Raw genomic sequence first — 14,437 nt, 5'->3', positions numbered from 1 at the left:
AGAGCAGCCAACAAGTGTAGACATCACTCGAATCAATTCTCACTCTCCCTCTTGTGTGTATCTCTATAGTTTGTGTAGAAGGCAAAGCTATAAGTCTTTAGAGAGAGGAGAAGTGCTGCTAAGAGCAAGAGCAAGGTCTTGAGCGTATCGTTACTCTGCCGAGGTGCTGTCAAGAAGTTTGTAAGCAGCCGCGGTTTTGTTGTAACCCAACTCAACATAGTGAAAGGCTCTATCTGTCATACTGACAGATCTGAGCAAACGGAGGAAGGAGTTGAAACAGACTCCAAGCCCAGGTGTGGCTAACTCTAACGAGGACTAGGCAAGCATTTCAGGCTTGGCCGAACCTCGGGATAAATCCTTGCGTCTGTGTGCTCTGTTCTGTATTGTATTCTGACTCTCTGTCTTACTCGTTTTTATATCTGCACTTCACTACTTACTTGTGGTACTAGCTTTCCTTGAAGTGCAGGATATTATTAAGACAGGAACTTCAATTCCACTGCAACCTACTCGAAGGGTTCTTCACTCCACTGCGATCCTATCTTCGAGTAGAGTAAGATTTAAGTTTTAAGGTGATAATTTTTGTTCGCCTATTCACCCCCCTCTAGGCGATATCCAGATCCTGTTCCCGGGCCAAAGGGAACTTTCAATATCATCTACCAAATCCTAGCCGTCCATCACAGAATCTAGGGCCCCCTGGCTTCTTCAACCTCGCGACGTTGTGCACGGCCATCCATGCCCAAACTACTTCCCCCACCATGAAATCAGATTTTGTAACGAATTTTATACTTAGATTTGAATGTATGATTTGGACACTCCATTATGGGATGAGTCGATTTGTTTATAAATTCATTTTGTATTTTATAGTATTTCTCTCTTCTTTTCCATTTTAAATTCCAAATTCACATTTAGGTTTGATCCTAATCTTCAACTCATTATTTTCATCATTATATTTTTATTAGTGTTATTGTTATTATTATTCAATGCACAAACAAAACTCCAATATGATGCATGATTTTTTTGTGTGTTTTAGTAAAGACTTATTCACTTTTAGTTATGACTAGTCTCATGTGATGATAAGTAATGGTCACCAAATATTGAGATCAACTCTATTTTCATTGTTTACACATTTGGGTATTACACCAGTTCACCTTGGACTCGCCTGGCGCACCGGACACTGTCCGGTGCACCACCGGACAGTCCGGTGCACCCAGACCGAGCAGGAGTTGGCTGTACACACAGCCAACTCTTTTCCAATTCCTTTTCTCCTGCTTTTAGCACTTAGACAATATATGTTAGTACTCAAAACAATGTACTAAGTCTAGAAACATACCTTGTTACATGATTTGCACTTCTTCAATCTTTGGCACATTCAAAACTTAGAGAATGTGTGTTGGGCACTTAATCACCAAAACATTATAGAAATGGCCCAAGGGCACATTTCCCTTTCAATCTCCCCCTTTTTGGTGATTTATGCCAACACTTCACAAAGCAACCAAAATAAGTGCAATATCAATACAAAAGAGAACCAAATTGTTTTTGACTCTAATTTGGCATATTTGGATCATTCTTTGCCACCACTTGGTTTGTTTTTGCAAATCAAATTCATTTTCCTTATCTCTACTTCAAACTCACTTGTTTGGTCATAAAGAGAGAAAATCCAAGAGTGAAATTGATCAAGTGCCAAAAACTCCCCATTTTTCCCATAATCATAAATTCTCCCCACAAGAGACCAAAGTATTTTGACAAATCAAAAGTTCTAACTCTATTGTTTTCAAAATACTCAAGTGGTAGTTGATCCATTTGCTTTGGCCTTAATTTCTCCCCCTTTGGCATTAAGTACCAAAACGGGATCATTTTTGGCCCTTTAACCCCATTTCCTCACCAAAAATTGTCAACTAAGAGCAAAAGACAATAAGAGCATAAGAATGAACTTGGAGGTGAGTACACTAATACCGGAGTGCAGTGGAAGTCTTTGCATGGTCCAAGTTCACCTTTCCCTTTCAATGCACCTTTGAGACTACATCAAGTAACTCAAACACAAGGATTAGTCTCAAAGGGTCAAGTTGTAGCACTTCTCCCACTAAATGTGTGCATCATTCACACATGGACTTGTGAGGTCCGGGGATCCCTTGCACAACTTGAGCACCATAAATAAGCAACAAATTTCATAAATGCATAAAGTAACATGATCAAAGGTATAAAACACATGTATGTTATAGATCAATCCAAGTTACGTGAATCTAAGACATTTAGCTCACTACGCAGCCTGCAAAAGGTTTTCTCATCTAAAGGCTTGGTAAAGATATCGGCTAGCTGGTTCTCGGTGCTAATATGGAACACCTCGATATCTCCCTTTTGCTGGTGGTCCCTCAGAAAGTGATGTCGGATGTCTATGTGCTTAGTGCGGTTGTGTTCAACAGGATTATCCGCCATGCGGATTGCACTCTCATTGTCACATAGGAGTGGGACTTTGCTCAGATTGTAGCCAAAGTCCCAGAGGGTTTGCCTCATCCAAAGTAGTTGCGCGCAACACTATCCCGCGGCAACATACTCGGCCTCAGCGGTGGGTAGGGCAACGGAGGTTTGTTTCTTTGAACTCCAAGACACCAGGGACCTTCCTAGGAATTGGCACGTCCCTGATGTACTCTTCCTATCAACCTTGCATCCAGCATAATCAGAGTCTGAATATCCAATTAAGTCAAAGGTAGACCCCTTTGGATACCAGATCCCGAAGCAAGGCGTAGCAACTAAATATCTAAGGATCCGCTTATTGGCCACAAGGTGACACTCCCTTGGGTCAGATTGAAATCTAGCACACATGCATATTGAAAGTCACCTAGAGGGGGGTGAATAGGGCGAAACTGAAATTTACAAATATAAACACAACTACAAGCCGGGTTAGCGTTAGAAATATAATCGAGTCCGCGAGAGAGGGTGCAAAACAAATCGCAAGCGAATAAGGAGTGTGACACGCGGATTTGTTTTACCGAGGTTCGGTTCTCGCAAACCTACTCCCCGTTGAGGAGGCCACAAAGGCCGGGTCTCTTTCAACCCTTACCCTCTCTCAAACGGTCCCTCGGACCGAGTGAGCTTTCTCTTCTCAATCACTTGGAACACAAAGTTCCCATAAGGACCACCACAAGATTGGTGTCTCTTGCCTCAATTACAAGTGAGTTTGATCGCAATGAAAGAATCAAGAAAGAAGAAAGCAATCCAAGCGCAAGAGCTCGAAAGAACACAAGCAAATCTCTCTCACTAGTCACTAAAGCTTTGTGTGGAATTTGGGAGAGGATTTGATCTCTTGAGTGTGTCTAAAATTGAATGCTAGAGCTCTTGTAAGTAGTTGAGAAGTGGAAAACTTGGATGCAATGAATGGTGGGTGGTTGGGGGTATTTATAGCCCCAACCACCAAACTAGCCGTTTGGTGAGTCTGTCTGTTCGATGGTGCACCGGACATGTCCGGTGCGATAGCCACGTCACCAAAGCCGTTGGGATTCGACCATTGGAGCTCTGTCTTCTGGGCCCGCCTGGATGTCCGGTGGCGCACCGGACATGTACTGTTGAGTGTTCGGTGCGCCAGCATGGGCGTGCCTGACCTCTGCGCGCGCTGGCGCGCATTTAATGCGTCGTAGGTAGCCGTTGGCGCCGAAATAGCCGTTGCCCCGCTGTTACACCGGACAGTCCGGTGCACACCGGACATGTCCAGTGAATTATAGCGGAGCAGCCGAAGTGAATTCCCGAGGCTGGCGAGTTCCGGAGGCCGCTCTTCCTTGGAGCACCGGACATGTCCGGTGTACACCGGACAGTCCGGTGAATTATAGCGGAGTTGCCTCTGGAATTTCCCGAAGGTGACGAGTTTGAGTTTGGAGTCCTCTGGTGCACCGGACATGTCCGGTGGCACACCGGACAGTCCGGTGCGCCAGACCAGAGGTGCCTTCGGTTGTCCCTTTGCTCTTTTGTCGAACCCAATACTTGGTCTTTTTATTGGCTAAGTGTGAACCTTTGGCACCTGTATAACTTATACACTAGAGCAAACTAGTTAGTACAATTATTTGTGTTGGGCAATTCAACCACCAAAATTAATTAGAGACTAGGTGTAAGCCTAATTCCCTTTCAATCTCCCCCTTTTTGGTGATTGATGCCAACACAAACCAAAGCAAATATAAAAGTGCATAATTGAACTAGTTTGCATAATGTAAGTGCAAAAGGATGCTTGGAATTGAGCCAATATAAATACTTACAAGATATGCATGGATTGTTTCTTTATTTTTAACATTTTGGACCACGCTTGCACCACATGTTTTGTTTTTGCAAATTCCTTTTGTAAATCCTTTTTCAAAGTCTTTTTGCAAAATAGTCAAAGGTAAATGAGTAAGATTTTGAGAAGCATTTTCAAGATTGAAATTTTCTCCCTTTGTTTCAAATGCTTTTCCTTTGACTAAACAAAACTCCCCCTCAAATAAATTCTCCTCTTAGTGTTCAAGAGGGTTTTAAGATATCAAGTTTTGAAAATACTACTTGCTCCCCCTTTAGAACACAAAGAGATACTAATTTGAAATTTTCCAATTGAAAACCATTAATTTTAAAATTTGGGCGGTGGTGCGGTCCTTTTGCTTTGGGCGGCGGTGGTGCGGTCCTTTTGCTTTGGGCCAATACTTTCTCCCCCTTTGGCATGAATCGCCAAAAACGGATACTTAGAATGAAATATAGGCCCTTTTTGGTAACTATTTTCTCCCCTTTGGCAAATAAAACATATGAGTGAAGATTATACCAAAGACGGAGAGTGGAGTGGAGCGACGACGAAAGATGAGTAGTAGAGTGGAGTGGAAGCCTTGTCTTCGCCGAAGACTCCAATTCCCTTTCAATATACCTATGACTTGGTTTGTAATACACTTGAAAACACATTAGTCATAGCATATATAAAAGATACATGATCAAAGGTATACATATGAGCTATGTGTGCAAATTAGCAAAAGAAGTTCCTGGAATCAAGAATATTGAGCTCATGCCTAAGTTTGGTAAAAGTTTGTTCATCAAGTGGCTTGGTAAAGATATCGGCTAATTGATCTTTAGTGTTAATGTATGAAATCTCGATATCCCCCTTTTGTTGGTGATCCCGAAGAAAATGATACCGAATGGTTATGTGTTTAGTGCGGCTATGCTCAACGGGATTATCCGCCATGCGGATTGCACTCTCATTATCACATAGAAGGGGAACTTTGGTTAATTTGTAACCATAGTCCCGCAGGGTTTGCCTCATCCAAAGCAATTGCGCGCAACAGTGGCCTGCGGCAATGTACTCGGCTTCGGCGGTGGAAAGAGCGACCGAATTTTGCTTCTTTGAAGCCCAAGACACCAAGGATCTTCCCAAGAACTGGCAAGTCCCCGATGTGCTCTTTCTATTAATTTTTCACCCCGCCCAATCAGCATCCGAATAACCAATCAAATCAAATGTGGATCCCCGAGGGTACCAAAGCCCAAACTTAGGCATATAAGCCAAATATCTCAAGAATCGTTTTACGACCGTAAGGTGTGATTCCTTAGGGTCGGCTTGGAATCTTGCACACATGCATACAGAAAGCATAATGTCCGGTCGAGATGCACATAAATAGAGTAATGAACCAATCATCGACCAGTATAGCTTTTGATCCACGGACTTACCTCCCGTGTCGAGGTCGAGATGCCCATTTGTTCCCATGGGTGGCTTGATGGGCTTGGCATCCTTCATTCCAAACTTGGTTAGAATGTCTTGAGTGTACTTCGTTTGGCAAATGAAGGTGCCCTCTTGGAGTTGCTTGACTTGAAATCCTAGAAAATACTTCAACTCCCCCATCATAGACATCTCGAATTTCTGTGTCATGATCCTACTAAATTCTTCACATGTTGATTCGTTAGTAGACCCAAATATAATATCATCAACATAAATTTGGCATACAAACAAATCATTGTCAAGAGTTTTAGTGAACAAAGTAGGATCGACCTTGCCGACTTTGAAGCCATTAGCAATAAGGAAGTCTCTAAGGCATTCATACCATGCTCTTGGGGCTTGCTTGAGCCCATAAAGCGCCTTAGAGAGCCTATAGACATGGTTAGGGTACTCACTATCTTCAAAGCCGGGAGGTTGCTCAACATAGACCTCCTCCTTGATTGGTCCGTTGAGGAAGGCACTCTTCACGTCCATTTGGTAAAGCTTGAAGCCATGGTAAGTAGCATAGGCCAATAATATACGAATGGACTCAAGCCTAGCTACGGGTGCATAGGTTTCACCAAAATCCAAACCTTCGACTTGTGAATACCCCTTGGCCACGAGTCGAGCTTTATTCCTTGTCACCACACCATGCTCGTCTTGCTTGTTGCGGAAGACCCACTTGGTTCCTACAACATTTTGGTTAGGACGTGGAACTAAATGCCATACCTCGTTCCTCGTGAAATTGTTGAGCTCCTCTTGCATCGCCATCACCCAATCCGAATCTTGGAGCGCTTCCTCTACCCTGTGTGGCTCAATAGAGGAAACAAAAGAGTAATGCTCACAAAAATGTGCAACACGAGACCGAGTAGTTACCCCCTTATGAATATCGCCGAGGATGGTGTCGACGGGGTGATCTCGTTGTATTGCTTGGTGGACTCTTGGGTGTGGCGGCCTTGGTTGTTCATCCTCCTTGACTTGATCATTTGCATCTCCCCCTTGATCATTGCCGTCATCTTGAGGTGGCTCATCTCTTTGATCTTCTCCTTCATCAACTTGAGCCTCGTCCTCATTTTGAGTTGGTGGAGATGCTTGCGTGAAGGAAGATGGTTGATCCTGTACATTTGGAGGCTCTTTGGATTCCTTAGGACACACATCCCCAATGGACATGTTCCTTAGCGCGATGCACGGAGCCTACTCTTCACCTATCTCATCAAGATCAACTTGCTCTACTTGAGAGCCGTTAGTCTCATCAAACACAACGTCACAAGAGACTTCAACTAGTCCTGAGGACTTGTTAAAGACTCTATATGCCCTTGTGTTTGAGTCATATCCTAGTAAAAAGCCTTCTACAGTTTTAGGAGCAAATTTAGATTTTCTACCTCTTTTAACAAGAATAAAGCATTTGCTACCAAAAACTCTAAAATATGAAATATTGGGCTTTTTACCGGTTAGGAGTTCATAGGATGTCTTCTTGAGGATTCGGTGTAGATATAACCGGTTGATGGCGTAGCAGGCGGTGTTGACCGCCTCGGCCCAAAACCGATCCGGTGTCTTGTACTCATCAAGCATGGTTCTTGCCATGTCCAATAGAGTTCGATTCTTCCTCTCCACTACACCATTTTGTTGTGGGGTGTAGGGAGAAGAGAACTCATGCTTGATGCCCTCTTCCTCAAGGAAGCCTTCTATTTGTGAGTTCTTGAACTCCGTCCCATTGTCGCTTCTAATTTTCTTGATCCTTAAGGCGAACTCATTTTGAGCCCGTCTCAAGAATCCCTTTAAGGTTTCTTGGGTATGAGATTTTTCCTGCAAAAAGAACACCCAAGTGAAGCGAGAATAATCGTCCACAATAACTAGACAATACTTACTCCCGCCGATGCTTATGTAAGCGATTGGGCCGAATAAATCCATGTGTAGGAGCTCCAGTGGCCTGTCACTCGTCATGATGTTCTTGTGTGGATGATGAGTGCCAACTTGCTTCCCGGCTTGGCATGCGCTACAAATCCTGTCTTTCTCAAAATGAACATTTGTTAGTCCTAAAATGTGTTCTCCCTTTGGAAGCTTATGAAGATTCTTCATTCCAACATGAGCTAGTCGGCGGTGCCAGAGCCAACCCATGTTAGTCTTAGCAACCAAGCAAGTGTCGAGTTCAGCTCTATCAAAATCTACCAAGTATAGCTGACCCTCTAACACTCCCTTAAATGCTATTGAATCATCACTTCTTCTAAAGACAGTGACACCTACATCAGTAAATAGACAGTTGTAGCCCATTTGACATAGTTGTGAAACGAAAAGCAAATTGTAATCTAAAGAATCTACAAGAAAAACATTGGAAATAGTATGGTCAGGTGATATAGCAATTTTACCCAATCCTTTGACCAAACCTTGATTTCCATCCCCGAATGTGATAGCTCGTTGGGGATCTTGGTTTTTCTCATATGAGGAGAACATCTTCTTCTCCCCTGTCATGTGGTTTGTGCACCCGCTGTCGAGTATCCAACTTGAGCCCCCGGATGCATAAACCTACAAAACAATTTTAGTTCTTGACTTTAGGTACCCAAACGGTTTTGGGTCCTTTGGCATTAGAAACAAGAACTTTGGGTACCCAAACACAAGTCTTGGAGCCCTTGTGTTTGCCCCCAACAAACTTGGCAACTACCTTGCCGGATTTGTTAGTAAGCACATATGATGCATCAAAAGTTTTGAATGAAATAGCATGATCATTTGATGCATTAGGAGTTTTCTTTCTAGGCAACTTGGCACGGGTTGGTTGCCTAGAGCTAGATGTCTCACCCTTATACATAAAAGCATGGTTAGGGCCAGAGTGAGACTTCCTAGAATGAGTTCTCCTAATTTTGCTCTCGGGATAACTGGCAGGGTACAAAATGTAACCCTCGTTATCCTGAGGCATGGGAGCCTTGCCCTTAACAAAGTTAGACAAATTTTTAGGAGGGGCATTAAGTTTGACCTTGTCTCCCCTTTGGAAGCCAATGCCATCCTTGATGCCAGGGCGTCTCCCATTATAGATCATACTTCTAGCAAATTTAAACTTTTCATTTTCTAAGTTATGCTCGGCAATTTTAGCATCTAATATTGCTATATGATCATTTTGTTGTTTAATTAAAGCCATGTGATCATGAATAACATTTATATCAACATCTCTACATCTAGTACAAATAGAAGTGTGCTCAACGGTAGATGTAGAGGGTTTGCAAGATTTTAATTCTACAACCTTAGCATGTAGTATATCATTCTCATTTCTAAGGTTGGAAATAGTAACATTGCAAACATCAAAATCTTTAGCCTTAGCAATTAATTTTTCATTTTCAATCCTAAGGCTAGCAAGAGAGATGTTTAATTCTTCAATCTTAGCAAGCAAATCATCATTAGCATTTCTAAGATTGGGAATTGAAACATCACAAACATGAGAATCAACCTTAGCAATTAAACTAGCATTTTCATTTCTAAGGTTATCAATGGTCTCATGGCAAGTGCTTAGCTCACTAGACAATTTTTCACATTTTTCAACTTGTAGAGCATAAGCATTTTTAATCTTAACATGCTTTTTATTTTCCTTGATTAGGAAGTCCTCTTGGGAGTCCAAGAGATCATCCTTCTCATGGATGGCACTAATTAATTCATTTAATTTTTCTTTTTGTTGCATGTTTAGGTCGGCAAAAAGGGTACGCAAATTATTTTCCTCATCACTATCATTATCATCACTAGAGGATTCATATTTAGTGGAGGATTTAGATTTAACCTTCTTCCTTTTGCCGTCCTTTGCCATGAGGCACTTGTGGCCGACGTTGGGGAAGAGGAGTCCCTTGGTGACGGCGATGTTGGCGGCGTCCTCGTTGGAGGAGGACTCGGTGGAGCTCTCGTCGGAGTCCCACTCCCGGCAAACATGGGCATCGCCGCCCTTCTTCTTGTAGTACTTCTTCTTTTCTCTCCTCTTTCCCTTCTTGTCGTCGCCCCTGTCACCGTCACTAGATATAGGACATTTTGCAATAAAATGACCGGGCTTACCACATTTTTAGCACACTTTCTTAGAGCGGGGTTTGTAGTCCTTCCCCTTCCGCTGCTTGAGGATTTGCCGAAAGCTTTTGATGATTAAGGCCATCTCCTCATTGTCGAGCTTGGAGGCGTCAATTGGTTGTCTACTCGGTGTAGACTCCTCCTTCTTCTCCTCCGTCGCCTTAAAGGCCACCGGCTGTGCCTCGGACGTGGAGGGTTCATCAAGCTCGTTGATCTTCTTTGAGCCTTTAATCACACATTCAAAGCTCACAAAATTCCCGATTACTTCCTCGGGAGTCATTAGTGTGTATCTAGGATTACCACGAATTAATTGAACTTGAGTGGGGTTAAGGAAAATAAGAGATCTTAGAATAACCTTAACCACCTCGTGGTCGTCCCACTTCCTACTCCCGAGGTTGCGCACTTGGTTCACCAAGGTTTTGAGCCGGTTGTACATATCTTGTGGCTCCTCCCCTTGGCGAAGACGAAAGCGACCGAGCTCCCCCTCGATCGTTTCCCGCTTGGTGATCTTGGTGAGTTCATCACCCTCATGTGCGGTCTTGAGAAGGTCCCAAATTTCCTTTGCATTCTTCAACCCTTGCACCTTGTTGTATTCCTCCTTGCTTAGAGAGGCGAGGAGTATGGTTGTAGCTTGGGAGTTGAAGTGCTCGATTTGGGCCACTTCGTCCGTATCATAGTCTTCATCCCCTATGGATGGTACCTGTGCTCCAAACTCAACAACATTCCATATACTTTTGTGGAGTGAGGTTAGATGAAATTTCATTAAATCACTCCACCTAGCATAATCTTCGCCATTAAAGGTTGGCGGTTTGCCTAATGGAACTAAAAGTAATGGAGTATGTCTAGATGTACGAGGATAGTGTAAGGGGATCTTACTAAACTTCTTACGCTCTTGGCGCTTAGAAGTTACGGACGGCGCATCGGAGTCGGAGGTCGATGTTGATGAAGTGTCGGTCTCGTAGTAGACCACTTTCCTCATCCTCTTGTGCTTGTCGCCTTTCCGATGCGACTTGTGGGAAGAAGATTTTTCCTTCTTCTCTTTGTGGTGTGAAGAAGATCTTTTCTCCTTCCGTTTGGAGGAGTCCTTCTTCTTCTCCTTCCTCTTGGTGCGGGACTCTTCCGATGAAGTGCTCCTGCGGCTCGTAGTGGGCTTGTCGTTGGTCTCCCTCTCCCTCTTGGTGTGATCTCCCGACATCACTTCGAGCGGTTAGGCTCTAATGAAGCACCGGACTCTGATACCAATTGAAAGTCGCCTAGAGGGGGGGTGAATAGGGCGAAACTGAAATTTACAAATATAAACACAACTACAAGCCGGGTTAGTGTTAGAAATATAATCGAGTCCGCGAGAGAGGGTGCAAAACAAATCGCAAGCGAATAAGGAGTGTGACACGCGGATTTGTTTTACCGAGGTTCGGTTCTCGCAAACCTACTCCCCGTTGAGGAGGCCACAAAGGCCGGGTCTCTTTCAACCCTTACCCTCTCTCAAACGGTCCCTCGGACCGAGTGAGCTTTCTCTTCTCAATCACTTGGAACACAAAGTTCCCACAAGGACCACCACAAGATTGGTGTCTCTTGCCTCAATTACAAGTGAGTTTGATCGCAATGAAAGAATCAAGAAAGAAGAAAGCAATCCAAGCGCAAGAGCTTGAAAGAACACAAGCAAATCTCTCTCACTAGTCACTAAAGCTTTGTGTGGAATTTGGGAGAGGATTTGATCTCTTGAGTGTGTCTAAAATTGAATGCTAGAGCTCTTGTAAGTAGTTGAGAAGTGGAAAACTTGGATGCAATGAATGGTGGGTGATTGGGGGTATTTATAGCCCCAACCACCAAACTAGCCGTTTGGTGAGGCTGTCTGTTCGATGGTGCACCGGACAGTCCGGTGCGCCAGCATGGGCGTGCCTGACCTCTGCGCGCGCTGGCGCGCATTTAATGCGTCGCAGGTAGCCATTGGCGCCGAAATAGCCGTTGCCCCGCTGTTACACCGGACAGTCCGGTGCACACCGGACATGTCCGGTGAATTATAGCGGAGTAGCCGAAGTGAATTCCCGAGGCTGGCGAGTTCCGGAGGCCGCTCTTCCTTGGAGCATCGGACATGTCCGGTGTACACCGGACAGTCCGGTGAATTATAGCGGAGTTGCCTCTGGAATTTCCCGAAGGTGACGAGTTTGAGTTTGGAGTCCTCTGGTGCACCGGACATGTCCGGTGGCACACCGGACAGTCCGGTGCGCCAGACCAGAGGTGCCTTCGGTTGTCCCTTTGCTCTTTTGTCGAACCCAATACTTGGTCTTTTTATTGGCTAAGTGTGAACCATTGGCACCTGTATAACTTATACACTAGAGCAAACTAGTTAGTACAATTATTTGTGTTGGGCAATTCAACCACCAAAATTAATTAGAGACTAGGTGTAAGCCTAATTCCCTTTCACATATGCTAAGCATAATATCTGGTCTACTAGCACATAAATAAAGTAATGACCCTATCATAGACCGGTATGCCATTTGATCAACGGACTTACCTCCTTTGTTGAGGTCGACATGTCCGTCGGTTCCCATAGGTGTCTTCGTGGGCTTGGCGTCCTTCATCCCAAACTGCTTGAGAAGATCTTGAGAGTACTTCGTTTGGGAGATGAAGGTGCCGTCCTTGAGTTGCTTCACTTGGAATCCAAGGAAGTAGTTCAACTCGCCCATCATCGACATCTCAAACTTTTGAGTCATCACCCTACTAAACTCCTCACAAGACTTTTGATTAGTAGAACCAAATATTATGTCATCACCATAAATTTGGCACACAAAAAGATCACTGTCACACGTCTTAGTGAAAAGAGTGGGATCGGCTTTCCCAACCTTGAAAGCATTAGCAATTAAGAAATCTCTAAGGCATTCATACCATGCTATTGGGGCTTGCTTAAGTCCATAGAGCGCCTTAGAGAGCTTACACACATGGTCGGGGTACCTTTCATCCTCAAAGCCAGGGGTTGTTCCACGTACACCTCCTCCTTGATCGGCCCGTTGAGGAAAGCGCTCTTTACATCCATTTGAAACAACCTGAAAGAGTGGTGAGCGGCATAGGCTAATAGAATGCGAATAGACTATAGCCTAGCCACAGGAGCAAAAGTCTCCTTGAAATCCAAACCTGCGACTTGGGCATAACCTTTTGCCATAAGTCGAGCCTTGTTTCTTGTCACCACCCCGTGCTCGTCTTGCTTGTTGCGGAACACCCACTTGGTTTCCACAACATTTTGTTTTGGACGTGGCACCAGGCTCCAAACTTCATTCCTCTTGAAGTTGTTGAGCTCTTCCTGCATGGCCAACACCCAGTACGGATCCTGCAAGGCCTCTTCTACCCTGAAAGGCTCAATAGAAGAGACAAACGAGTAATGCTCACAAAAGTTAGCTAATCTTGAGCGAGTAGTTACTCCCTTGCTTATGTCACCCAGAATTTGGTCGACGAGATGATTCCTTTGAATCGTCGCTCGGACTTGAGTTGGAGGGGCCCGTGGTGCTTCTCCCTCCATAGTTGGTTCTTCTTGTGCTCCCCCTTGATCACGTGCCTCTTCTTGAGGAACCTGTTCATCATCTTGAGTTGGGGGATGCACCGTCGTTGAGGAAGAAGGCTGATCTTGCTCTTGTTGTTCCTGTGGTCGCACATCTCCAATCGCCATGGTGCGTATTGCGACCGTTGGAACATCATCTTCATCTACATCATCAAGATCAACTTGCTCTCTTGGAGAGCCATCAGTCATCAAATACAACGTCGCTAGAGACTTCAACCAAACCCGATGATTTGTTGAAGACTCTATACGCCCTTGTATTTGAGTCATATCCTAGTAAAAAGCCTTCTACTGCCTTAGGAGCAAATTTAGAATTTCTACCTTTCTTCACTAGAATGTAACATTTGCTCCCAAATACACGAAAGTATGAGACATTGGGTTTGTTACCGGTAAGAAGTTCATACGAGGTCTTCTTGAGGAGGCGATGGAGGTAGAGCCGGTTTATGGCGTGGCAAGCTGTGTTCACAGCTTCCGACCAAAACCGCTCAGGCGTCTTGAACTCTCCAAGCATTGTCCTCGCCATGTCGATAAGCATCCTGTTCTTCCTCTCTACCACACCATTTTGTTGTGGTGTGTAGGGAGCGGAGAACTTGTGTTTGACGCCTTCTTCCTCAAGATACTCCTTCACTTGCAGGTTCTTGAACTCGAACCCGTTGTCGCTTCTTATCTTTTTCATCTTGAGCTCAAATTCGTTTTGAGCCCTCCTTAGGAAGTGCTTTAGGGTCCCTTGGGTTTATGTTTTATCCTGCAAAAATAACACCCAAGTGAAGCGGGAAAAATCATCAACAATTACTAGACCATACTTACTTCCCCCGATGCTAAGGTAGGTGACGAGTCCGAAGAGGTCCATATGTAATAGCTCCAGTGGACTTGATGTTGTCATCACATTCTTGTTGTGATGAGTGCTTCCCACCTGTTTCCCTGCTTGACAAGCTGCACAAGGTCCATCTTTTTCGAAGCAGACATTGGTTAGTCCTAACACATGTTCTCCCTTTAGAAGTTTGTGAAGGTTCTTCATCCCAACATGTGCTAGACGGCGATGCCACAGCCAGCCCATACTAGTCTTAGCTATTAAGCATGCATCTAGATCGGCCTCTTCTTTTGAAAAATCTACTAAGTAGAGTTTGCCATCTAATATACCCTTAAAAGCTAGTGAACCATCACTC

Source organism: Zea mays, chromosome 7, assembly GCF_902167145.1.
Source record: "Zea mays cultivar B73 chromosome 7, Zm-B73-REFERENCE-NAM-5.0, whole genome shotgun sequence".
Lineage (NCBI taxonomy): Eukaryota > Viridiplantae > Streptophyta > Magnoliopsida > Poales > Poaceae > Zea > Zea mays.
This window is presented reverse-complemented; position numbering follows the sequence as displayed.